The sequence below is a fragment of the Coturnix japonica genome, chromosome 29 (genome assembly GCF_054131305.1).
Source record: "Coturnix japonica strain WE chromosome 29, WE-NBRP24, whole genome shotgun sequence".
Classification (NCBI taxonomy): domain Eukaryota; kingdom Metazoa; phylum Chordata; class Aves; order Galliformes; family Phasianidae; genus Coturnix; species Coturnix japonica.
This window is the reverse complement of record NC_140691.1, coordinates 4,716,072-4,743,174: the sequence shown is the minus strand read 5'-3', so window position 1 is coordinate 4,743,174 and position 27,103 is coordinate 4,716,072. Positions and strand designations below refer to the sequence as shown.

Sequence of the window (27,103 nt, the reverse complement as noted above, 5' to 3'; positions counted from 1 at the left end):
TTATGGAGGAGGCAAGTGATGGGTGCTACTGTGTGACAATCAACATCACTTTGTGGACATTTGAAAGCACCTTCCTCCAGAGCTGTTCACCTCCAGAAGAGGGTGCTCAGAAGTGTTTACTGGCAGAAGATCTGGCTCCAGCTTGGTATGGAAAAACTGGGGAATGATACCATCGTGTCCGGTGAAGAACAAGAAGCAGGTGGGCGTCCCTGCTCCCTCTTGTCTGCTGGCAAGGTCCAGATGAGATCCCAGAGCCAGAAGCTGCCATTCCAAGGAGAGCTTACTCAACCATTTTGGATTTGAGCTGTCACACCAAGGAGAGCTGACTGAACCACGTTGGACTTATTTGTAAGTTTATACTATCATTGGAAACTGTTGCCGTGGTCACAGTCATCGTCAGCGGAACAACAACTCCTGATGACCCACCACTACTGAAGATCAATGACTGAACTACTAAACACGTCAGATCCATGGTGGTGACTCTCTCTCCCTCTTGATTCCTATAAAGACTCCTTGATTCTTTTTCCTGTCTTTTCTATTGCCCGCCTTCCCTTCCTAATCACCCTAAATCGTAATAGCGTCCGTCCTCCAACATTTGAACCATGCTCAGGCATACACGTATGGACCTCCTCTCCTTCCTATAAATTGGAGCAGGACAGAGAACCACAAGGATTGTCAGCTCCCAAGTCATACAAGTATTGCACACAACACAGATAACTTCATCTGTTGGCCCCGCTGTCTCTGCATACCACCAAGCGAGGACCTGCAGTGCCCAGGCGAGACGATGTACCTGGCAGTGCAAAGCCAGCCCACGTGTGTGCAGATGGCAAGGAGCGTGTGGCACTGTGCACCGACAGCCCTTGCCTGCCCAGGACTGCGTGTGGAGGGCGTTCTCCACTGCAGCCCTGCCCAACAGTCAGTAGGGGTGTGCGGCCATGATGGCAGTAATGAACAAACTGCTGCTTCACAAAGATCTTGGCCCGATTAGAAATCTTTGAGTAGTGCTGTTACAGCAGACAGAATGTGATAAGCGCAAGTAGTCTCCTACACTTCACATCCTTGCTACTTCATTCTGGGTGTTGTCACTGAGCAGCATCTAACACAAGTTCTGCCCTGGTCAGCTGGCTGCCTTAGCTTGAGCCCTGATGGCAACGCTGTGACGTGATGTTAGTATTGCTGTTTTCTCCTCGTCAGAATACTCTGCCTTTTGAAGGAAGCAGCTTCTTGGTTATTTTGTTTTGTTGTTGAATTTTATTGAATTAATTTACAATATCTATATTCCATATAGTTATAGATGTTTTGAATATGATCATCTGTGGTGCTGAGAATTTTTGTAGAAAAGGTATACTCAGTTCGGAAGGTGTAATAAGGATGTTAAAGAAAGAACCCCCTGTTGTGTTGACCAGTGATGATGCTCCCACCCCCTGACCAATGGTGGAGAGGAGCATGAAGAGAGAGGTGGTGCTGGGGGGATCTTGGGGCTGCTGGGCCTGTCATACTTTTTCCAGGCAGAGGTTTTACAGGTGTTGCCCCCATGCCGACCCTGTGGGGGGGGGGCCACTCCCACATCCTGAAGGATGGAGGAGAGGAGCGGGAGGGCAGAGTTGGTGCTGTGGGGGGCTGGGAGCTGTGGGGCCTGGTATGCTTTCCCCTGGCTGAAGTTTTCTGGGTGTCGGATGATGCCCTCAAACTGCCACCCTGTGGGGGCTGCTCCAACCTCCTGAAGGATGGTGAAGGAAAGTTGGTGACAGTTCCTGGGGGGGACAGGGGGCTGCTGGGCCAGTTGGCTTCCCCCAGGCAATGGTCGTCCGTCTGTTGGATGATGTCCCCAGGTCTATACTCTGCTGGGGTCGCTTCCATCCCCTGATGGGTGGTGGAGGGGAGGGTGAGGGCAGAGATGGTGCTGGAGGCTGACAGGCCTCTCAAGCTTCCCTGAGGCAGTGGCTGCCTGCGGGTGACACTTTGAAAGAGCCACTGCCAACCCCTGAAGGATGGTGGTGGGGGACGGGAGGGTGGTGTTGATGCCAGGGTGCTGCTGTTTGGGTGCCAGCCGATGACTGCAAGCTTCCAAACCAGGTGGGTCCCTCCTGTCCCCTGAAAGAGGTGTTGATGCCCAAGGTGGATAGGGGCCACTGGGCATGATGTACTTCCCAGGGGCCACGGAGCCTGGGCTGGTGGGCTACGGGGACTGTACTGGGGGCAGCTGAGCCCAACAGACGTCAGGCCTGTCAGGGGCCACTCTGGTGGTGCTCTGCGGCTGGTGGGCAGATTGTCACTGCACAGGCACCGGTTGTTTGTGCCACGTCTTTTCTGTGCGGCGCACTGAGGCGAGCAAGCTGTTTGTCCAAGCGTGAGGTTGCTGCAAGCAATATGCTGGACTGCAGCATCTTCAGCAAGGCGCCTGCAGGGAGAGAAACGTGCTGAGGGCACAGGAGAACCCCCTGCTCTCCTTCCTCACAGTGCATGATAGAGCCACCCTCAGCTCCCGGCCTGTCTCAGGCCCAGCAGTAAGAACATGCAGCAGGAATGGCGAGGCCAGTTAAATGTCTGACAGTGTCAATCTCAGACAGTGTTAGGCAACAACTAACTGGCTTCTCTATGCTGCTTTAACTAGAAATGCCTCCTTGCTCACAGGATCCCTATAGTAAAGAGAGGGGGCAGGATGGGGTTGGGGGTGAACAAGAACTCACTGGTTTATCTGCCTCCGTTGTCGGACAAGACGATAGCTCGAAAACATTGCCATCAGCATGGTAACTAAGATAGCCACACCAAATCCCAGGCAGTACTTCTCGATAAAATTATTGTCTGCGGCATTTGCGTGTTCCTCACCATCCGCACCTGGAAAAACAATGTGGATCTGTTTCACCAGCTGCTGCTTTGAGGGACGTGGACAAGAACAACCACAGGAAGGATCCCGCTCCGGGCTGCTGTTGTGCCTGGTGGCTCAGGGGAAGCACAGCAAGCTCTGGAATGCAGGGTCTGTGCACAGGAGGTACTATGGAGGGTCCTGTTTCCTCTCCTTATCTGCTGAATGTGGTTCTGGTGGCCTAGTTCCCAAAAGGACAAAGTTCCTAAGTCCCTGGGAACTGGCTGCAGTGGGAGGGGAGCAACCTCTAACCACGGCCACGGAGCTCTATGAGCGGCCCTTACCTGGAGTGACAGTTGTTGTGTGCATGGCCTCTATTACTCTCAGGGGGACAGTCAGTGTGCGAACTCTGCCGTTCCAAAATGCAAGCCAGCGCATAGGTGCTCCACCTGTCTCTTTAGAAAGGAGGTAAGAGAGTGGGACTGTAAGTAACTGCTTCTCATCAGGAAGATGGTACAGTTTCTCCACATGTATTTCTAGAAATTCAGTTTCACAAGCCTTTCAGGGAACAGACGGAAATACACCTACCACGTGCTTTGTCCTTCATGATTTTCATTAGCAGAGGGGGCAGTGTCTGCAGATATTTTCCTGTTTCCAGGGCCTCTTTCTGTTTCTCAGGACCTAAACAGAAAGCATTAAGATAACTTTCAGACAAACAAGGTATTAAACTGAACGGTCTTTTCAGTGAAGTCAGTAACGACAACAGCCACCCCTGGGATGCCTGTGGGGTTCCAGCACAACTAAGGATTTAGCACGGCCTTCCCTGGAGGCACTTCTGCAACCAAAGAATGAGAACTTTTCACCACACACTGCAGCTTACCTAAACGCATAACGGCATCACTGAATGGGACCAGGGCATTGTGCGAGGGCAGGGCACACACACACAGGTGTGCATTCTCACTCACACCTGCAGAGTGTGTCACACCTGCAGACCTGCAGACGCGCCTGGCTGACATTAGGACTGTGAGCTGGCATCTCTCAAAGGAAGTAAAATCTCATGACGTACCCATTTGAATCGCTGGGGCTTCTGTCCTGGAGCTCAGCTGGGAAACTGGATGCCATTCAACTCCACTAGGAGCGGTCAGCAAACACAGACAGAGCAGCTCCTGTCAGACACCTGTTTACACTGGAATGACAGCACTGCTCCACAGCACTCTCCTCTCCCTGCCACACAGAAGCATCTGGCAAATAGTTGTTGGGTGCCTGCAGTGGCACCGTGACAGTCCAAAAAGGAACCGTGTGTAGAACTGCCTGGAGAAGGGAAGGGAGTGGAAGAGGAAGGGCAAGATCTAAAGGCCCTTTCCTGTGGGACTGCCCTGAGGCTCACAGGCTGGATTATGCTGAGGCTTTGGCAAAGCGTTGCTTATAGGCACAGCATCGACGAGAAACATCTCCTGGTGTTGATGCCCGGGGGCAGCTGGGCCTGCCACTCATGTGCCAGGGTGCTGCTGTTTGGGTGCCATGGTATGCTGTGATTTCTGTCTTCCTTAGGGACCTGCAGTGACTGGAAGGGGCTCAGGTGATGACATGGCACTCAGACCTGGGTCAAAAGTTGCAAATCTGCAGAGAAACCAGGTGGGCAGTTGGCTGGCACTCAGCAGCTTTCCAGATACTCTCTCCAGGCCATGTAAAACAATCTTCAGAGAAGGCATAGAAGAACATTTGGCCCCTCAAGGTTTTTTTAGTGGGGAGATCTCTGATGTATGGAGACAAAGTCAACGGGATGCTGGGAGCATGCAGCACCCAAGAAACAGTGACTACCCAAGCTTCTCATGGAGAAGAAATCACCAGGCAGTGAAAAGATGAACCCCTCCTGAACTTCCACAACCAAATATGAGCAAAGATCATGAGATGAAGACTGGTGACTTACGTCTGGCATCCACCCCAGGCTCAGGGACGCGACTTTGCTTTCGAAATGCACCAAAGGGGCCTGCAGGCACAAGAGTGATCAGACACAGGTGAGGAGAGCTTCCGCTGTGCACTGGGGTCTGCCTTGTTTTTTTTCCTGCAGTGACCTGTGAGGACTGGCTGCAGGTCAGGGAATGACATGGCCCAAACAGCAAAGGAATAGGAGCAAAGACTGGCAAGGGCCGCCTTCCCACTGAAATGTGACAATTCTCCAAGTAAAGAAATACTAATGACTGATCTGTGTACGACCTTCAAAGCACAAAGAGACTTGAAAGACCTTTGGAGAGCCTTACGTACCCAAATAAGCTATTATAGCACTAATTTTTCGACTTCCAAGGAAACAGACACTCACAACTTACCTCGGAGTTTCCCCTGAGGCACAAAAGCAGTCTCCTTCCAGTCATCTGAGGAAGGAGTACCAATGTCATCATCTAGAAGAAAGAACAGAAGAGGGTTGTTCCCATTGCATGCTGTGATCTTCCTCTCCCTTAGTGACAGGGAAGGGGCCAGGTAACAGGATGGGAGACTCAGGCCTTGATCGCCAAAGCTATAGAGGGGCCAGGGTGACCTGGAGCCTAGCACTCAGCAGCTTTACAAATGCTCCCTCCTGGCCACATGCAGCACCCCTCCGGGACCGCGTGGAAGAGCATACAAAGAAAAGGTGCCTGAAACACACTGGGCTACAGCTGGGGGTCTCTGTTGGGAACCAGGATTTTTCTATGGGGAGCATCAGGCAGCTGGAGCAGAAATGCTCATGCTTTTCCCAGCACACACCTTCCACGTTCTCCCCTGGGACACCCCCAGGATGAAGAGCATGCTCCAGCCATCCAGCGGCAGAGCCGTGGGAGCACAGGGCTTCCTCATGCCCTTGCCCAGCTCCTGTGGTGCTGCCTGTCCCCCCTTTCCAATACCCCCCCGCCCCCATCGAAGGCAGCCTTAGGGCTATAAGGCACAGAGCCACTGGAACCAGAACCTGGGCTTCTCACTCTCATTTCCGCTTATTTTTTACCCCATCTCTGCCCACCCACCTGCTCCTGCTGCTCGCCCTGGAGCAGCACAAGTCTCCTGACAACACATGGCTATCAGTAGGAGGACGGCAAGGCAGGTGGGGGCCGTGGCCCCCAGTACTCGTGCCATGCTGCTACCACCACTGCTACAGCCACAACGAGTGCTGCTATTGGGGCACAGAACACCTAGAGCACGCAGCTGGGCATTGTGATCTTGTGGCACAAGGCAGCAATGTGGCAGGGCATAGTGACCTCACATCCCCAGGCTGCTGGCTGGGCCTCCCCACGGGCTGCTCCTCCTGTGACGCAGGGCTGCATAGAGTGGGTGCTTGTGGCACCCCTTAGTGGGTGAGTGCCAGGCTGCTGGGGAAGAATTACTGGGAGCGTGTCCCACTGGGTAGATCTGTTCCACCGCAAGGACCAGGCTCCCCCTGGGCTTGTTATGGACGCTGAGGATTCCCAGTCATCTAGAGCAGCAGGAGACCATGGCAGATATTTTCACATTTACATTGTGGAAATATATTATTGTGGAATGGTTTGGGTGGGAAGGGACATTAAAGACCCAGAGACTCTGTCAAAGGATAAAGAAAATCGCTCCAGTGTTGTTTTTACTGCTTTGTGCAAATCAAAAGATTGCATTTTGTCTTTTAATGGCCAAAAAAGCCATTTCTTCAGGGACACTGTATTTGTTGTCACAGACTCTAACAAAAATGCAAACTGAGCTTTATCTGTAGCATCAATACTTTAGTATTTCGTATCTTGTATTTGACAGTTCCCTCCCAGCCAGTTGCCCGTGCCTTTCTCTCAGCCCATGAGAGCACCACTTACTGCCTCTGGGAACTTGGAAACTGGCAGCATGATGGCCAGCACACACACAAGGTGCTCGTGACGCAGCTCCAGACAGCTCTCCTGAGGCCCAGCTTCATTTCACGGCCACTCACGCTCTGCTGCTGGACATTCTGCAACGGAAAAGCCACCGGATGCAAATCCCATCCCTCACAGATGGTATCAGACCCCTGCTCTCATGGCAGTCACCACCGCCCGGCATTGGACAGCACTTCCACTGCCCTTGCTCCTGCCACAAGGCACCAACGTCTGCTTCTAGTTCGGCTCCACCATGGGATCCTGTTTGCAACAGAAAAACACACGGAGGCTGCCAGCCACTGCAACACGCGCTGTGAAACCCCTGGCACTGCTGAGTCCCATGAGCAGAGGAGAGAAGCGTCTGCCTGCCATGGACGGGCTGCGGCGGGATTGAATCCTGCCTTCCAATCGGGACACCCCCAGGGAGAGCCTCCCTGGGGACCCAAAGACTTACGGCAGCGCCAACACAGCAGGCAGAAACGCGACGTGCTCCTGACTGCCCGCACTGTTCAAAGCTCCCTGACTTGCGGAATCAAACTCTATAATCCAGAGATGGGTTATAAAGCAGGTATGTTTTATTCCAGTGCTGGGTGCAAGGGGGATAGCTCCTCCAAACTTGCACACCAACTTGTAAAACCGTGATACAGATATAGGTACACCTCATGCATAGTCAATGATTTCCCGTAATTCTAACATGCATCCCTTAATTCTAATACACATTCTTTATCATGCAGACCCCCTCTTGTTATCGCCCATCTTGTCAGGGAGATGCAAATATCAAAAGAGGAGTTGCAACACCTAATCCCCTTCTCGCCAGGTGTCTCAGGGAGTTCTCACTCCTTAATCTTCATCCTTCCTGCTCTTCCAGACCCACTGTCTCCATTCCTTGTTATTCTAACTAAATCATTTTCTGTAAACTACCTTTAACTATCCCCCTTTTAGCCCCCCTTTATTCTGAATTCCAGCAGAGCATCTGTTTTCTGCTTCCCTGTTCATCCCTCCCTCTCCCTCTCCCTCCCTCCGCCCTATGACGGCAGCCCTTCAAAGCAACCAACACAACCACGCCAAACCGCAGCCCGGACTCGTCCCGCTCACTGCAATCCAGACCCACTCCATCCGTACAAACCTTCATCCACGCCGTTTCTTAACCGGGCCTCGGCGCCACCCGGATCTTACAGCCAGCGAGCGGCCGGCAAACGAATGGCCGTCTTCCTCTTGGTGCCTCACAGCCCAGCACAGCCGGAGCCGCACCACACGATCCGGGCCGGGGCCGGCTCAGGCTCTGCCTCCAGGCTTTTGGGGCCGGCCGGGTGACTCCGCAGCACAGCGAGACCGTGGAGCCACCCGGGAGCCGCCTCTGGGTGCCGGCAGCGCCGCGAGCTCCTCCCCCGACAGCCCCTCCGTGCCCCCGCACCGAGGCCCGACCCCGTTCGCAGCACAGAGCCCGCTCCTCCCGGCCCTGCTCATGGCCACCATGGCCCGGAAGTGCTCTCCGCCGCCTGCAGGAAGCACTTCCTGTCACTGTCACGTGGCTCAGGCCGGGCTGGGGCCTGTTGGGGGGGGGGCAGCTGCCAGATCTTCTGCTAGTAAACACTTCTGAGCACCCTCTTCTGGAGGTGAACAGCTCTGGAGGAAGGTGCTTTCAAATGTCCACAAAGTGATGTTGATTGTCACACAGTAGCACCCATCACTTGCCTCCTCCATAAATCAGTTACAGTCTTGTTGGTGAACCTGAAGACAAAAGGTCAGCGCGCTGGGACAAACAGCCACACACCAGTATCACAGAATCACAGAATGACCCAGGTTGGAAGGGACCTCATGGATCATGAAGAACAAACCCCCCTGCCTGGCAGGGCCACCAAACATACACCTTTACTAGATCAGGTTGCCCAGGGCCCTGTCCAACCTGGCCCTGAACACCCCCAAGGACGGGGCATCCACAACCTCCCTGGGCAGCCCGTTCCAGGGCCTAACCACTCTCCTAGTAAACAACTTTCCCCCTAACATCCAACCTAAATCTTCCCTCTTTCAACTTAAATCAGTTTCCCCTTGTCCTGCTATTACCAGCCCCCTCCTCATCCTATGTGGAACACCAGTGCCAGCAGTGCGGCCGCCATTTTAGAACCCTCTCCACGTCACCTTGGTCACCGCTGCCGCGCGCAACGCACTCGCCTCTGACAGCTGTGGCAGTTAGCAGCCATGTCGGCAGCTAAGAGGGCTAGGGTAGAAGTTTTCCCTGTTTCAGGTGGGAGGATGGAGCGGGGGGCCCTAGGAGTGAGAAGGAGGAGGGGGCCCGCCATGACCACCAGGCAGAGGATGGGTAAGAGAGCCATATTCCATCATGCCTGGACCAGCCCCGTGACCACCACCCATGTGGAGCCTATGGAGGTGGATCCACCTCCAGATGAGCGAATGGAGGTGGATCCACCTGCAGAGGAGCCCATGGAGGCGGATCCACCTGCAGAGGAGCCCATGGAGGTGGATCCGCCCGCGGCATAGCTGGCCTGGCACCACACCACCGTGCCAGGCCCCGCGCTGGCATGGTCACAGCTCCACCGTGGCTGGTCCAGGCGCTGAGCTCCTTACCCACTGCATGGCCCCCGCCCCCTGCATTAGCTGGGTGGCATTTTTGTAACATCTGTTCCTCCTTTGGGCCTATTCTGCAGCCACATTCTGTGGGCCCCCAGTCCCATCTTTACCCTGTTTGTTCCAGTCCCTGTTTCTATAGTTGGTTTTTGGGTTTAGTTTAGTTTTAGAGTTAGGTGTAGGTTGTTGTTAGTGTTTTTGAGTTAGGCATAGGTTATTGTTTGTGTTTTCGAGTTAGGCATTGCTTATTGTTCATTTTTTAGTGTTAGGAGTAGGTTAGGAGTAGGTTTAGTGTTAGTAGTTGGTGTTTTCCTGTTAGGAGTTTGTTCCTCTTCATTCTTTAGTGTTAGGAGTAGATTGTTGTTCCCATAGTAGAGTTAGGCATAGGTTACTGTTGGTACTGTAGGGTTGGGCGTGGGTTCCTACCAGCAGCTGGCAGCAAACAGCGCTCGCTCGGTAAGCACACGTCTGCTTTCTCCCCCGGAGCCGTGAGTGCAACTGCCATGAGAGCAGAGGTCTGATACCATCTGCGAGGGATGGGATTTGCATCCGGTGGCTTTTCCGTTGCAGAATGTCCAGCAGCAGAGCGTGAGTGGCCGTGAAATGAAGCTGGGCCTCAGGAGAGCCGTCTGGAGCTGCGTCACGAGCTTCCTGCATGGCCAGTGCAAGGTAGGTGTGCCTTACTTTAAGCATGCACTGAAGCAGTGTTGGTTAAGCACGGCTCACTCCTCTGTCTGCAACAGATGGGCTTTCTGCGCGCTTTATTGCTGTGGCCGGCGTTGAACAGCACAGCAGCAGCGAGGCCTCGAACATGTCCACAACCAGGTACGTGAATGTGAGTAAATTTAGCTGTGTGAATGATGTTATTGTTCATATTAGTAAGGCAGTATTCACATGTGTGTGATGGAGCTCAGGGATAGGTTTATTCTTGCCTGGTAAATTTTCCCTTCTTTGACACCCACCCGTCCTCTTGCTTCTCTTCCCCTCACCTGTAAGTGCAGCAGTACTGAAGGCTGAGGGCTCTTCTCCGAGGCAGGCGCTAAAGGGCAATTGAAATGCAAGTTTGTTGTCCCTCTTTGTTCTTGGGTCGGTAGCCCAAGGTGACCAAGCTTCAGAGCACTTCTCTAAGTCAGCCTGGAAATGTTTCTAGCAGGAAGTAACTCCATCACAGTGCCTGAGAGTAATAATAGTAATAGTAATAGTAATAGTCTCGTGCGGGTTGGAAGGGACCTTAGAGATCATCGAGTCCAACCCCCGGGATTCCAGCCTCTGTGCTACAGGGTGGCACTTCTACCACATGCACCACAGGGGGATTCGAACACCCGGGCCCCGGTGTTGCAATGCAGCATTCCTACCACCTGCGCCACGGGGGCACACAAAAAGATGCCTCTTTTTCCCCCCTCACAGCAGGCAGCCTCCGTGAGAGCAGTAGAGCAGCAGGCTGTCTGTGCTATGGCTGATGAACTGCATTTCTGGCCACCTGAGATCCCTGAGCCCATGCTAATGAAGAACATGCTGCGCCACAGACTCTTCTACGGAGCCGTTTTGCAGCTTCTCTGTGCTGGCCATCATGCTGCAAGTTTCCAAGTTCCCAAAGGCAGTAAGTGGTGCTCTCATGGGATAGGAGAAAGGCACGGGCAACTGGGTGGGAGGGAACCATCTGTAACTGTTGCCAGCAGCCTGGAGGTGCCAGCTCAGTCTTATCCTGTGGCTACTGCTGCTCCCTATGAGCTGCCAGGCAGAGGGTCCTCCCGCCCGTGCAGGGACCGCCTTGCAGGAAAGGGCTTTAGGCTCTGGTTTGTGTGGGATTTGGGGAACGAGACAGGGGTGGAGTTTCTTGTGTGCCCGACTGTCAGGAAGGTGGTTCCCAGTTCTGGCAGCCCAACGTGCCCAGCAGGGTGACTTGAGCTCCCAAAGCGAGCCGCCAACCAGTTGTTAGCTGAGAAGGTTCCCTGAGTGTTTCCGAATTGATTCTTGTAGGACTCGGAGAGTTTGGGGGCTGAGACTTGTGAGAGAGTGAAGAAAGCTGAGGCAAGGCAAGCGCTGCTCAGCTGAGGAAGAAAGCCGAGAAGGAAAGCAGAAAGCAACGATGATGGCCTGAGCAAGAAGCTACAAAGGACAGCAGAACCACCTGCAGCGCTTTCTCGAAGGTGGCACCAAAAGCTGCTGACTCAACGGTCCATTTTACCAGCACAGCCGTGCTTTCCCTGTCATGGACGGTGGAGATGATGGAAGTGAACTGGACAGGAAGGACTTGTGCTGCGTTAGAAGCAAAGAGGGCTTCACCTGTGCAGGACTTGGTGTACGGCAAGAGCTGGAGACGCTGCGTTCCTTCAGGGTGTGTCTCTTGAGGTCCAGGCCTAGTGTAGGGTTAGGTTGAAATAGGGCTGGCTGGGACTGGAGAGGGAGGAGGTGACGTAGCCCTGGGGTTTGGCTTCTCCTTGGGTCTGACTGGAGGCTGAGTGACTGATTGCTAAGCGGAAATCCTGGGCACTGGGGCTTCATTTTGGGGTGTGGGCGGGGTAATAAATACAAGCCAAATCTTCTTGTACGCAATAAAATTGAAGCGAACTTTCTAAACCTGGTGCTGCCTCTTTCAGTAGCTGGTCAGAACGTCCCTCGCTCGGGCTGGCAATCACAGGGCGATGAAGCGGTCGGCTTCACGTCTCTCCCTTGACATGGTGCAGGTTTTCCCCCGTTTCCTTGTTGGTCTTCCCAGCCTGTGGCCTTTCAGCCAACCCGTAAGTGCTGGTGACAGGCTGTGAGCATCTCCTTGCTCTCTGAGGACTGACAGAAAAAAACCAGAGGAGGGGAAGCAGCCTGGCAGGAAGAAGGGTGTCCCGTGCTCAGCCCCTTGAGTTGGCCTCTCTTCCCTGAGGGTTCTTTCAGCTTCTGATGCACCGTGTGTTGCTGTTTGCCCTGGGAAGCCCAGCTGCACGCTGGCAGCCGTGGCCTGTGCATCATCCTCCCCTTGAGGCCCAAGGAGTTGTTTGTTTTTATGTATTCAGTATTGGTGTGGCATTTTGTTGTTTTGTTCATCTTTGAGATCAAGGGGTAATTTAACACCGTTGGAAGTAATTGGGGTTCAGGAGTAGCACATGCAGAATTTTGATCATGCAGCAAGTTGTGATTTCTACTGTGTTAAAGAACTGGCACACACATATACGCCTGCAGCCGGAGCTTGATTGACTCTCGTCAATACGGCCTTCCAAAGCCCGGCCCTGGGGAGCTGTCCAACATTTTGTATTACCTAAGTTTATTTTAAACAGCCAAGGAGGAGTAATCTCTTAAAGGCTTTTTTAAAGGCATTGGACTAGGTTTTGATTATCACGTCTCAGGAAGCTTCTGCATTCCACCTAGTGCTAATGGGATAAATCAAGAGCAGATTACACAAGAGATTCAGGCCTTGCTGCCAGTCTTTTATGAATCAGAACTTTGTTTCATGTTGCCAGATATTCTGGTTTCCTTTTCAGGAGATTCCTTTGCTGTATATTAAGAAGGCCAAGGGCATCCTGGCCTGCATCAGAAACAGTGTTGCCAGCAGGAGCAGAGAGGTGATTGTCCCCCTGTTCTCAGCACTGATGAGGCCGCAGCTCGAGTGCTGTGTTCAGTTTTGGGCCCCTCAGTGCAAGGAAGACATGGAGGCCCCGGAACGCGTTCAGAGGAGGGCAACAAAGCTGGTGAGGGGTCTGGAGCGCAGGCCGTATGAGGAGCGGCTGAGGGAGCTGGGATTGTTCAGCCTGGAGAAGAGGAGGCTCAGGGGAGACCTCATTGCTCTCTCTAACTTCCTGAAGGGAGGCTGTAGTGAGATCCGGATGTAGTGTGTAGGTCAGATCTATGAGGCAGGAGCTGCTGTGGGGCAGATGTGGGTCAGATCTATGGGGCAGGAGCTGTTGTGGGACAGATCTAAGGGGCAGGAGCTGCTGTTGGGCACATGTGGGTCAGATCTATAAGGCAGGAGCTGCTGTGGGGCACATGTGGGTCAGATCTATGAGGCAGGAGTTGCTGTGGGGCAGATGTGGGTCTGATCTATGGGGCAGGAGTTGCTGTGGGGCACATATGGGTCAGATCTATGGGACATAAGCTGCTGTGGGGCTGCTGTGGGTCATATCTATGGGGCAGGAGCTGCTGTGGGGATGATGTGGCTCAGATCTATGAGGCAGGAGCTGCTATGGGGCAGATATGGGTGAGACATATTGAACAGGAGCTGCTGTGGAGCTTAATGTGGATCAGATCTATAGGGCAGGAGCTCCTGTGGGGCAGATGTGGGTCAGATCTATGAAGCAGCAGCTGCAGAGGGGCTTATGTGGGTCACATCTATGGGCCAGGAATTGCTGTGGGGTAGATATGGCTCATATCAATGGAGCAGGAGATGCTGTGGGGCAGATCTATGGGGCAGAAGCTGCTGTTGGGTATATTTGAGTCAGATGTATGGGGCAGGAGCTGCTATGGGGAGATGTGAATCTGATCTATGGGGCAGGAGCTGCTGTGGGACAGATCTATGGGACAGGAGCTGATGTGGGGCTGATATGGGTCAGATCTATGGGGCAGGAGCTGCTGTGGGGCTGAAGTGGGTCAGATCTATGGGGCAGGAGCTACTGTGGGGTAGATGTGGGTCTGATCTATGGGGCAGGAGCTGCTGTGTGGCTGATGTGTGTCAGATCTATGGGGCAGGAGCTGCTGTGGCGCTGATGTGTGTCAGATCTATGGGTCAGGAGCTGCTGTGGGGCAGATGTGGGTCAGATCTATGGGTCAGGAGCTGCTGTGGGGCAGACGTGGTTCAGATCTATGGGGCAGGAGCTGCTGTGGAGATGATTTGGTTCAGAACTATGGGTCAGGAACTGCTATGTGACAGATGTGGGTGAGAGATTTTGAACAGGAGCTGCTGTGGGGCTTCAGTGGGTCAGATCTATAGGGCAGGAGCTCATGTGGGGCAGATGTGGTTAAGATCTATGAGACAGGAGCTGCTGTGTGGCAGATATGGGTCAGATCTATGGGGTAGGTGCTGCTGTGGAGCTGATGTTGGTCAGATCTATGGGGCAGGAGCTGCTGTGGGTCAGATCTATGGGGCAGGATCTGCTGTGGGTCATATGTGGGTCAGATCTATGAGTTAGGAGCTGCTGTGGGTCAGATCTATGGGGCAGGAGCTGCTAAGGGGCACATGTGGGTCAGATCTCTGAGGCAGGGGCTGAGGTGGGTCATATCTATGGGGCAGGAGCTGCTGTGGGGCTGATGTGGGTCAGATCTACAGAACAGTTGCTGCTGTGGGGCTTATGTGGGTCAGATCGATAGGGAAGGAGCTGCTGTGGGGCAGGTGTGTGTCATATCTATGGGGCAGGAGCTGGTGTGGGGCTGGTGTGGGTCAGATCAATGGGGCAGGTGCTGGTGTGGGGCAGATGTGGGTCAGATCTATGGGGCAGGAGCTGCTGTGGGGTAGTTGTGGGTCAGATCTATGGGGCAGGATCTGCTCTGGGGCACATGTGAGTGAGATCTACGGGGCAGGAGCTGCTGTGTGGTAGATGTTGGTCAGATCTATGGGGCAGGAGTAGCTGTTGGGCATATGTGAGTCAGATGTATGGGGCAGGAGCTGCTGTAGTGCAGATGTGGGTCAGATCTATGGGGCAGGAGCTGCTGTGGGGTAGTTGTGGGTCAGATCTATCGGGCAGTATCTGCTCTGGGGCACATGTGAGTGAGATCTATGGGGCAGGAGCTGCTGTAGTGCAGATGTGGGTCAGATCTATGGGACAGTAGGTGCGGTGGTGCACATGTGGGTCAGATCTATAGACCAGGAGCTGCTGTGCGGTTGATGTGGGTAAGGTCTATGGGGCAGAAGCTGCTCTAGGGCACATGTTGGTCAGATCTATGGGGCAGGAGCTGCTGTGGGTCAGATCTACTGGGCAGGAGCTGCTGTGGGGCAGATGTGGGTCAGATCTATGGGGCAGGAGCTCCTGTGGGGCACATGTATATCAGATCGTTGGGGCAGGAGCAGTTGTGGGGATGATGAGTGTCAGATCTACGGAACAGGTGCTGCTGTGGGTTTATGTGGGACAGATCTATAGGGAAGGAGCTGCTGTGGAGCTGATGTTGGTTAGATCTATGGGGCAGGAGCTGCTGTGGGGCCTATGTGGGTCAGATCTGTGGGACAGGAGCTGCTGTGTGGCTCATGTGGTTGAGATCTATGGGGCAGGAGCTGCTGTGGGGGTAATGTGTGTCAGATCTATGGGGCTGGAGCTTCTGTGGGGTAGATGTGGGTCAGATCTATGGGACTGGAGCTGCTGTGGGTCTGATGGGGGCTAGATCTATGGGGCAGGAGCTGCTGTGGGGGTGATGTGTGTCAGATCTATGGGGCAGGAGATGCTATGGCGCTGATGTTGGTAAGATCTATGGGGCAGAAGCTGCTGTGGGGTAGATGTGGGTCTGATCTATGGGGCAGGAGCTGTTGTGGGTCCGATGTGGGTCAGATCTATGGGGCGGGAGCTGTTCTGGGGCAGATGTGGGTCAGATCTATGTGGCAGGAGCAGCTGTCGGTCAGATCTATGGGGTTTGAGCTCCAAAGGGGCAGATGTGGGTCAGATCTATGGGGCAGGAGCTGTTGTGTGGCTGATGAGGGTCAGATCTTTTGGGCAGGAGCTGCTGTGGTGCTGATGTGGTTAAGATCTATGAGACAGGAGCTGCTGTGGGGCAGATGTGGGTCAGATCTATGGGGCAGTTGCTGCTGTGGGGCAGTCGTTGGTCAGATCTATGTGAGAGGTGCTGCTGTCGTGCTGATGTAGGTCAGATCAATTTGGCAGGAGCTGCTGTGTGTCAGATGTGGGTCAGATCTATGGGGCAGGAACAGCTGTGGTGCTGATATGGGTCAGATCTATGGGGCTGGAGCTGCTGTGGGGCAGATCTGTGGGACAGGAGCTGCTCTGGGGTAGATGTGGGTCGGATCTATGGGGCTGGAGCTGCTGTGGTGCTGATATGGGTCAGATCTATGGGGCTGGAGCTGCTGTGTGGCTGATGGGGATGAGATCACAGAATCACAGAATCGCAGAATCACAGAATGACCCAGGTTGGAAGGGACCTCATGGATCATGAAGAACAAACGCCCCTGCCTGGCAGGGCCACCAAACATACACCTTTACTAGATCAGGTTGCCCAGGGCCCTGTCCAACCTGGCCCTGAACACCCCCAAGGACGGGGCATCCACAACCTCCCTGGGCAGCCTATTCCAGGACCTAACCACTCTGCTAGTAAACAACTTTCCCCCTAACATCCAACCTAAATCTTCCCTCTTTCAACTTAAATCAGTTTCCCCTAGTCCTGCTATTATCAGCCCTTTCCAAGAGTTTACTCCCCTCCTGGCAGTAAGTTCCCTTCAGGTACTGAAAGGCTGCAATGAGGTCACCCCGCAACCTTCTCTTCTCCAGGCTGAACAAACCCAACTCCCTCAGCCTGTCCTCATAGGGGAGGTGCTCCAGCCCCCTGATCATCTTTGTGGCCCTCCTCTGGACTCTTTCCAAAATCTCCATGTCTTTTTTGTACTGAGGGCTCCACACCTGGACACGGTACAACAGATGGGGCCTCACAAGAGCAGAGTAGAGAGGGACGATCACCTCCCTATCCCTGCTGACCACCCCCCTCCTGATGGAGCCCAGGATCCCATTTGCTTTCCGGGCTGCCAGAGCGCACTGCTGGCTCATGTTGAGTTTCTCATCCATCAGGACCCCCAGGTCCTTCTCTGCTGAGCTGCTCTCAAGGACCACTCCTCCCAGCCTGTACAGGTGCCTGGGGTTCTTCTAGCCCAAGTGCAAAACCTTGCACTTTGCCGTGTTGAACCTCATTAGGTTCACTCAGGCCCACCTTTCAAGCCTGTCAAGGTCCCTCTGAATGGCATTCCTTCAACTGCACCACTCAGCTTAGTGTCATCATGCACACACACCCATGTGGACAAATTCTGTATAATCATCTCCTCACTTTGGTGATAAAATCTCCCCGAAGAAGCATCCTGCAGCTCCACCATGGCACCTTCTAACTGAAGAAGAGGACCTTTGGTGAAGAAAAGAGCATTTGGGCAGTATGAGTCTCCAAGCACATGTGCTTCGTGTCTCCAGGCTGCTGCTGAGACCCAAAGGTGCTGTAAATCCATATAACTACCTTCACTTTTGCAGTATGACTGAATTAGGCACAGAAATATGGATAAAAGAGGCATTAAAATCAGAGCAGTTGGCCTTCAAGGCACACAGCTTTCAAAATGGCTTGGAGAGCAGAGCAAACTCTTTGCAAGTAACTATTACCACACAGTTCCATTTGGCTAAGTCAAAACATGTGCATTCTATTTGAGTATGATGATCTTTACATGCAGTTTATAACTGTAAAAAGGTATGTTTCAACTTGGGGAGAGGGGAGCTGTGGTGAGAGCCATGGTTTGGAATCCTTCAGGGCCAGCATGCTTATCTGTGAGTCTGAGGGAGACGCCTCCAGGCCAAAGCAGGTGCTACAGAGAGAAAGGTTTGACACAAATGGTTTTATTTGACTGCTAGAGACAAATGAGTAGGAAGAAGCTATGATTTCTTTGCTGACTGCTGGTAAATCAGAACTGCAGACTGTAGGAGAGCTTAAAGGAGCAGTAGTAGGAGTGTGAATGAATGCTCTCTGTTCTGCACTAGGATGGATGTGTGACCAGCATGACATACCAATCTTCCACTCCCAAATCATGCTTTCCTGGAGGGCCTTCAAAACACTCTCACTGAGCCAAAAAAGACACTTTCTTGGCAGGGAAGGTCCCCAGAATGCCCATAGCCCCACCTGAGCACCTGACACTGGCACTCTGTGCCTGCCTCACTGAGCCTCTTTGTATTTTCACCTCTGCCCAGCATCATGTAGAAGGGCTGCCAAGGGCTGTGTGCCTGCATGCTCCCCTTGTGACAGCATTGTGTTGTAGGTGCCAACAAAGGGAAAGCACGGACAGTGCAAAGTAGCTGATAATTGCATTAAATGGGACTGTTTTGGCTGCACTTTGATTGTGTGCTGAACATACTTACACAGATCTTCATTAATTTAGGGGCTGAAGAGAGGCTGCAGCTCATTGCACAACATTCAGAGGTTCCCTCCCACATGCAAACGCATCTTTTGAAAAGCCAAGCCTTGATCTCGTTTGAGGTACCTTAGAAAATGTAACTGCAGTGGATCTGCTGAAGCTGAATTACTTGTGGAGAGAACATATTACATGTCTTCCCTTAGATCTAGTCACTAGTTATCTCAAATGTGCTGTTGTATTAGACAGAAAAAGCACAAAATGGTGCACTTCCTCTTGTTCCAAAGGAAGTGACAGTCGTTATTCTTTCCAGCAAATCTAATTGCATCAATTGTTTCTCACACAATACTCACAATTAAGGTTTCCAAAAGAACAGCTAAACTATAAAGCAGAGGGGAGCTGTTATTCACAGGTGTTGGATTAGATCTAATTTATGAGTGTAGCAGAAGCTACTTAGATGCGGGTGCTTAAAGCACATTCCTTCCCCCTATATTCTGAAAGAATACTTATACCACTCAAGGATATTTCAATACCCTGAGCTTTTCCTGGAAATGCTTGAATATGGCGTAGGCAAACGAGAGATAAAGGAGAATCTTATAGCACAGGCAGATGACTAATGATGGTGCAAGCCATAAAAAAACACAGGACTACTAACAAGGGAATGGAGATCAGCTGAGTAACCAAAAGAACAGGGTTTCAAATATTCATTTTTACACAAATGCAATTGTGATAGAGTAGGTGCATTATTCCGAGGGAAGGCAGAAAGTGAGATAGAGTAAAAGCTCTGCACTGTGCTGGTCACAGCACATTCAGCATTTTGCAAGCAGCTCCCAGCTGCATAGAATTGAGCAACACACCCATGAGCAGCCCACAGCACTGGAGGTGCTGCTGCCCTGCTGTCACCTACAGGTTGTGCTTAACAGTACTACTATATGTGAATACTTATGCTGCAGCTCTCTCCAGCTCCTCCAGATCTGAGCAAGACTGGATCAAAGAAGGGTAAGGTGCCCTGTTTTTTGAGGCAGCAAGGTTTTTTATTCATAGGGGAAAAGAGGTGTAGTCCAACATGAACATGTGCCTCTAAAATCTTTGTCAGTCTTCAAGGGAGGGAGCTGGAATTTCATGTGATTAATTTTTCCCCACTCTCAGTTCTCAGGAGGGTCACCGGCTGAGGAACTGGCAAAACTCTTTTCCCATTTTGTTTTCAGCCTTTACCTTTTGTCAGCTCACTCTGCATCTTCTAGATCCCAGCCACCCCCAGTTTCCAAACACACCACCTTCTCACCCATCCTCTGCTCATACATGAGGTACCGCCAGCTGATGTTTATTCGGCTCAGAGAACAGCAGCGTATCTAACGGTCTTTAGTTATTAACACAAAAATCTTACCATGTGCTCACACCAAGACAATCTGGTACCATCACCCTTTCAGGTCATGCAGCAAAGCACTTGTTTGACTGCTTTTGAAAGATTCTTTTTCTTGCACTATCCCCTCAATACTCTTCATGTTATCTAGATGAGAACAAGCCACATCTGCTTACATCTCCTTCCAGATGTAACAGCCCTGGCAATCCTAAGGCACACTTCCTGATTGCACTGCTGCAACCAGCATTACACATACAGTATTGCATAATGTAGCCAAGCGTGGGAACAACCACACAGCCACAGGCAAGCTGTCACCTCAAAAGGAAAGTTCTTTCATGTTTTTCATGGCGCTGGGACTGCAGAGTGCATAAGTGAATTCAACATTCTCTGTATTATTACCAGAATTCAACAGGGATGGAACCTTTACAGCACAAATAATTTTGTTTGAGCACAGGCTTTGAAGACTATAAACTATTTGACCATTGCACGAGTTAGAAAATAAATTCTAAGTCTTGAAATATTCTCTACATACTTAGGAGTAAAATGCCCTACATTTTGAGCAGTTCTGTTGGCAACACTGTCAGGTTGCTACCTCTGGCTTTGCACGTGCTCTTGAACCAGGAGGAGGATCTGTGCTCTTGTCCCCTTAGAGAGCATTTGTGCTTTTTCTCGTGAGTTTCCATTCTTTCCATGCTAAAGAGGGAAGGTGATGTGCCTGTAAACATGTTGTAGTTTAAACCTTCTGGTGCTGCACGCAGGTGCTGTGGGAGGGATTACCTTGTTTGTGGCAGTCTGGGCTGGGGGTGTGTTTGTGTGAAGATCTGCAAGGTGATATTTGCTCCTCCCAGACTTCTTATGGGACATGCACGCATGCAAGCAAATATGTAAAAGAAAACCCACTTCAGGTGTGTTGCATTGCTCCAAAGGAGTGTAAGAAAGGAAAACACCAGTTACATAATAGAAGTATTCTCAAGAAGGAATTGTTTAATCACAAACACCTTTCAGTCTTAATAAAACTAAATTAGATCTTCTCTAACAGATCAGCATTTTATCCACAGTTGTTATACACACAAAAAAAGAGAAAAAAGTAGATTATCGTTTTAAAATGTAGCATTGCTATTATAAAAGAAAGGCTGGATGTTCTGCTGGTACAGCTTCTCCCTCACAGTTTAGCATTAAACTGTGTCAGCATCTTCTCTAGCTTCAATGCTAGTGCCATGTTACCTTTAATCCTTAATTTTCCTGACATGAAGGCCATGGTTGGCTTTAGTTTACCTAAAAAGAAGACACAGAATCATCAGGAAAAGGAAAGGAACTGGAGATTGCGATATCATATAGTAGTTACTTTGCTACCAAGTTCTACTGTAAAAGCATCAGAAAAGAGGTTCAACAGATTGACTGGATGCTTTCTGAAGCTACGCTCTGAAAAGTTCAATAGCTACTGAACAAAGCAGTAGATATTTTTATTATAAAATCATGGACTCACAGAGTGACTTACGTTGGAAGGGAATTTAAAGGCCATGCACTTCCAGCTACAGCTCATCCAATTCCAAGACCACAAAGAGAGGTGAGCCTGTCAGCTCATCCATCAGCAAGATGTTTCCTGCCACCAGTAGCTGCCTCAGTTCTGCCAAACCCGTTTGTTACTCACCAGTGAACATCTTCACAAAGTCGCCACTCGACATGCTCATCACAACATCAGCTGCTGCAGGAGGCTTCCCAAACCCAGCACTCCCACTGCTGGTTTTCAGGTCAAGGTACCAAGTGCCTCCTTCATCACCTGAGTGGAACAGGGAGAACCTGTGGCAGCACCACAAGGACTGATGTGCCCTGCCCTTTGCTACCCCCGCCTGCTTTTCTCTCCCATCTTCGTGCTAGACATGCTGGAGGTGCTGTGCCAGAAGCTGCCCCGCGCTCTCTGTGCAGACAAGGTCAGCCCCAGCAGATGCCCCACAGTGCCACAGTGTCAGGGGACAAGGCAGTGGCTGCTGGTGGAGCTGGAGGCAGCAGGGGTTTGGAACAGAACTACCATGCTGACCCTGTGCAGCACGGCCAGCAGGGTGACACAGCAGAAATGAAACACCAGGAAAACACACCACAGTCCCCAAAAGAGCAGCACATGCTGCTGATGCAGAAAGCATCTCCCTGTGACAACAGCAGCAGGGTAAATCCCACATGTGCTGAAGTTGGCTCTGAAAGGCAGCATCTTATAGAGCACACCCAAAGATGTCCCTGTTCCTAGACCAGTTATAAAAGACAAGTATTTACATGTGAAAATACAGACTGACTCTTGCTAGAAAAGTGAGCATTTGAGAATTTTACAAGTGATGGTCTTACCTGACAATTCAAACTGAAAGACGCCCTGCGTGGATTTCACTATTTCTTTATTGAGTTCTCCCTGAATAACTCTGAATGTTTCTGCAACAGGCCCCGCTGAAGCTGATTCTTTATTAAGCTTGGCTCCACCTGATGCCTGTGAAGCACCTAAAAGAAACAGATGGATTCTCTGTAAAATGCTGGAACGCTCTATCTCACTTATCTTTCTAAGAATATATATGTTTTCAGCAGTTCTTCTGCAAAAGCTTCTCAGGTGTGAATCAATTCACTACTTTAATCAGCAACTTTCTACACTGCAGTGAATGTGCTCATTTAACATTAAGAAAGAGCATTTGCAATTTATAAGGCATGTAATGCTTAGCAGCCCCTAAAAGCCATGCAGAAGGTCAGTGTATCAGGAAATAATTATTCTACTCAGTGAATTGCTACTGTGTTGGAGATCTGGGCAGTTGGCAGTATCAGTTCCTGGCAGAAAAGTCTAAGTGCGCACTCACAAATAGTATTTTCAAGGGAACTGGGCTCTTTTCAAACTTAGCCTCTTTCTTTCCTATATTTGTTTTGGCACTCCTATAAAACATATTCAGTATTCCTATTTGCCCTCCAATAGAAACATCACTATTCTGAAAAAGTGAACCTGATGCTTTTGTAAAAAAACAACTTCTCTATTTCATCTTGTAGACATTCACATCATGTACGACTGTGAGAACTTCATGTAGGAATAGAAGCTTCTCAAGTTCTCACACTGCAAGAAAGATGTAACACTCCTGCAAAATATGCTGATTGCTTGTGATTTTTTTACAGCAATATTTACTCATAATCTTCATACCACTTAACTCTGGTGGTAAAAAGCAAAAAGGTTGTTCAAAACAAGGTGCTGATTATGAACTGTGAAAGTTGCAGACACTAAAGTCACTTCCATAAATCAAACAGCCCAAATACAAGAGATTTTGCCACATAGCTTGAATGTTGTCCAAAAGTAACGTGAAATATAGGAGGCATTCATTATCATCACAAATAATCGACATGTACATGCAGAGGTTGCCCTTCCACGGCCTTCTGATTATGTGGCTGTCATGTCAGTTTCAGCATCCAAGAAGAAGTCAGGCATCAGGGGGTGACCTAAAGGGGAGTTGAACAATAACAGTAAGCCCAAGTAAGGGTGAACAGCACAAACAGGAATCCATTCTGAAGGCAACAGCACCTCAATTTACCAGTAAATGAACTACAGGTTGAAAGAAGATGAGGTGACATGTTTAGGTTCTGGTACATTTAAAATCAGACCCAGAAGCCTCCTACAAATTCAGTCAGAAACATCTGAAGATGAAGAAACACTATATCACTATTTGGTAAATAGTAATACATGCGCTTGTGGTGCAGGTCTATTTTCTTTTTGCTAATGGGTTTAAAATATATATATATATATATATTTATATAGGCATTGATTATTAGAGCCTCAGTGGACTATTATGTGCTTTCCCAGAATCCACATTCTCAAACGTGAGGCAAAGCATCTTTTGACTGAGTCAAAGGAATATATCCATATTCCCCATATGGCCTTCCTTCCTTCCTTCGCAAACTTCTCATTTTAAAGATCTCTTTTGCCTGGTGCAATTGCATAGATATCAAAATCCTTAACGCCTTCTTCTCTCAGTAGAACTTCATCAATAATGAAGTTTCCAGTGAAAGTTTTCGGCTTTGTTAAAATGCAATATGCAGCATCTGCAATTATGTCAGTTTTTCTGCACTGCTTCTCTATTCCGGATCCTCCCAGCATATCCATAGCAGCTGTATGTATGGCTGGAAAATTCAGAGGACAGGAAATTACAAGTTTAACACTAATGACATCACATACTCATCTCTTTGGCAAATGCATAAACTTTATTCTCCTCTCACATGAAAGTAAATCATGAGAAGACTAAACTGTGAAATACCATCAACCAGCGAAGAATGGTCAACCGGCAAACAATCCTCAAAGTGTAAAGATTCCCTTACTTGAAAAGTATTAAAGGAACCAAAAGAGGAATAAAGGGAAGAACTCCTTGTAATATTCATATTATTCAATGCTTCTATCAATACTTTCCACACAAAGACTTCCTCTGGCTTTATTCAGGACATGAAAAACTAACAGGACAACTATCTTTCTCAAAGTGAATGTGCATCAGCAATTAACATTTTCTGCAGCCATTACCATACTGAAAATCTCAATTTTAGCCCCACAATAACTTGTGAGATAACAAAGTGACTCTAAGTTAAAGATGAGAAACCCAATAGCACAAACTCAAACTTTTCCTGGCTTATGCTCCTCTACTTTCACATTACAGCCAATTATTATTGTTCTAAATATAGCAAAACTATGGGCAAAGACTGATATGAAAAACCATCTACTGTCCTGCAATCTGCACATCCTTCCATCTATTTCATACAAAGTGCTGCTGGTTTTCCATTAATTCATACATACAGCATCTTCCACTTTGACCCTGCAGTACCTCTACTACTCATTCACACTCTTACATCCTTTTGGCAGGCTACCTCTTTCACTTTTAGTTAAATCGAGAGCTCATAACATCTCACTATCAGCATATTTTCTTGTTTCAAGGAGCTGGATGAACCAATAGAACCATACTAGCACAGTGTTAATCTCCAGCATTGAAGCTGATCACATATATATGATGTTCTTTAAATTAAAAACTTTGTAATTGTAATGTAGATTCTACAGAAGTCACCTCTCTCACTCTCTAAAGTAGTTAACTTTTGTTTTGGCAGATAAACCTTTCAAAACAACATTTTTCTTCCTAGACTGAACATTACAAACTTTTATACTTCAGAACATGAACAGTTTTCATCAAGGAAACACTGATACATGCAAATTTTGAAAGCTCACTTGCTGCTTCTAATGCTTTCAAGACACTGGTCTCTTTGTTCAGCAGCTACCAAACCTTCAACAGCAGCCCTGGTCCTCACTGACCCATGGACAATAAACTGGAGCTAGTATAAGATGGGCACACCAAGTTATTTTTCTGCTATGCGGCCCTTCAGTGTGCTGTGACTTGCAAGAAGTGTTGGATGGTTGTGTGAAAAAGCAATTGATTTCCCACTCAGCCAAAACTTTTTTTTTTTTACATGTACAGAGGTACATATCTTGTCAGCTTCATCTATTTCCTGGCAATCTAACTAGCTGGGGATTCTAAATATTGACATAAATGTCCAATACTACTCAGGGATGGTGTGCAAACCAAAGTTTGAGTCATGTTGAAAGGAGCAGTGACAAGACAGGAGAAAAAGCAGAATGTGCTCAGGCTGAAGGTAAGTTTAAGTGAAAACAGGAAGGCAACGGTGAGAACTAGGAAAGAAAGCCAATACCCACACAATATCTTTGATCACAAAAAAATACACAGAAGTGCTCGGTGTTCTGAATCAGTCCTAAATAAGACCACCTGTATAGGACAAAACACAACAATTCAAAATAATCACCTGTTTTAGGCCATAAAGCATTGACAGCAACTTCTCCTTTAAATTCTTCTGCAATTCCCAAGACACACATGGACATGCCATATTTACAAATTGTGTAGGCTACAAAAAGCACACAAAAATCCCATATTTAGTAGGATACATATTTAGTCTACACATAGAATTTTACTTTTGAAGGGTGTAAGTCACGGAAAAATCAACTTTCTGGGGTCAAAGCATCATCTTCCTAGAGTACAGAAACTCTCCCAGCTCCTACCACCCCCTTCAGATACAAACTGACCCTTTTACATGAGTATTGAATTGGGGAGGGAAAAAAAAAAAGGAAAAAAGCACGTTGTAAATCCTTTTTGTATACTCTGAGAAGGGGATGTTGCAGAGAAGGAACATGGACTTGCAAGAGGAGTTTAACCATGTTCCCATGTTCCAAGTGTTGAAGTTTAAAAGATAATCCACAGGTTTAAGATGAGCAACATATGTTCTAGCCCAAAGACGCAATTGGGGCCTCCTTCACTCCTCAAAGATAATTTCTATTTAAAAAGACAGCAATGAGCTTTATCGCTATCAAATCAAATGTGGAAGCATAGAGAAAAAAAGATTTTGCCTTCCTATCTCTATTGGGAATAGAAAACATGGTGTAGTATTAAGAAATCCTATGAAAAACTCTTAACTCTTACCTGCAGAACCTTCTTGGAAATATAAGCCTTTCACCACCACTGAAGACTTTTTGTACAATAATCCAAGGCTGCCCACAACAGAACTGCTGCATTCTCCAAAAGCAGAAAAGGAGTGACTTCTAAAAACAACAAAACCAATCAATTCTAACGTTTTGATACTCAGTGCAGCTCTCTGTAATTTAATTCTTTTGGCCCTCTGAACACAGAGGACCAGTAGCTCAACACGCTGTAAAGGCAAAGTCCAGGATCACAATCCCAATGCAGGGTGCCAAAGACAAGAGCCAAAAATCAGATTTTCAAAAATGACCATGATTTTCCTTAAGGCTTTCACAGTAAAACTCAGTTTGCAAGTAACTGCATTTAACCCAATAAATCCCCACAAGTCTGTCCAACCAACCCAGCAGGCTGACACAGCTGTGCAAACGACTTGTGACTGAGCCCCTGTGTACAAAGGTGTCACACAGAGTGGAAGCACCAGTGAGATAAAAAGGAACTGGGAATATTGCATGAGCATTTCAGCACAGTGTGAGGAGAACCAAAGTTCACCTGCAGCTGAGACTTGCAAGGGAAGCCAGTGGCAACTTGTTTATCTGCTATAATGTGGGTAGGAAGAGCATGAACAAGGGAAAGGCGTTGCTGAGTGGCATGGGTGATTCAGTGAGAGCAGACACTGGTAGTGCCTTGCTTAGGAACATGGTTTACCAGGACATGAGAAACTAGCCATAGATGAGAGGTAATCTTAGAACTTGGAAGGTTGGAAAAGACAATATAGTCCAACCTTCAACCCATCCCCACTATGGCCACTAAACCATGTCCTTCAGTGCCACATCTAAACACTTCCTGAACATCACCAGGGATGGTGACTTCACCACTTCCCTGGGCAGCATGTTCCAATGCATCATCAATCTCAGTAGGTAAAATCAAGCCTGGTGAACCTGATTGACTTCTGTGATAGAATGAAAGGATTTGAGGCCAAAGTGATAACAGCTGACACCATTCACATTAGCAAGG

At 49.3% G+C, this 27,103-nt stretch overlaps 1 protein-coding gene and 1 pseudogene across 2 annotated transcripts in view; one reads left to right on the top strand and one right to left on the bottom strand.

Annotated features, from left to right (window-relative positions):
- LOC146755869 (rho GTPase-activating protein 32-like) overlaps window positions 1-27,103 on the top strand; it is a 444,455-nt gene that overhangs the window by 132,204 nt on the left and 285,148 nt on the right. The gene's annotated exons all lie outside the window — the stretch shown is intronic.
- Window positions 20,578-22,215, bottom strand: LOC146755874 (hydroxysteroid dehydrogenase-like protein 2 pseudogene; annotated as a pseudogene). Its single transcript, XR_014937826.1, has 3 exons — window positions 21,951-22,215; window positions 21,265-21,393; window positions 20,578-20,888 (listed from the first exon to the last, which is right to left on the bottom strand). The product of XR_014937826.1 is annotated as a hydroxysteroid dehydrogenase-like protein 2 pseudogene (transcript).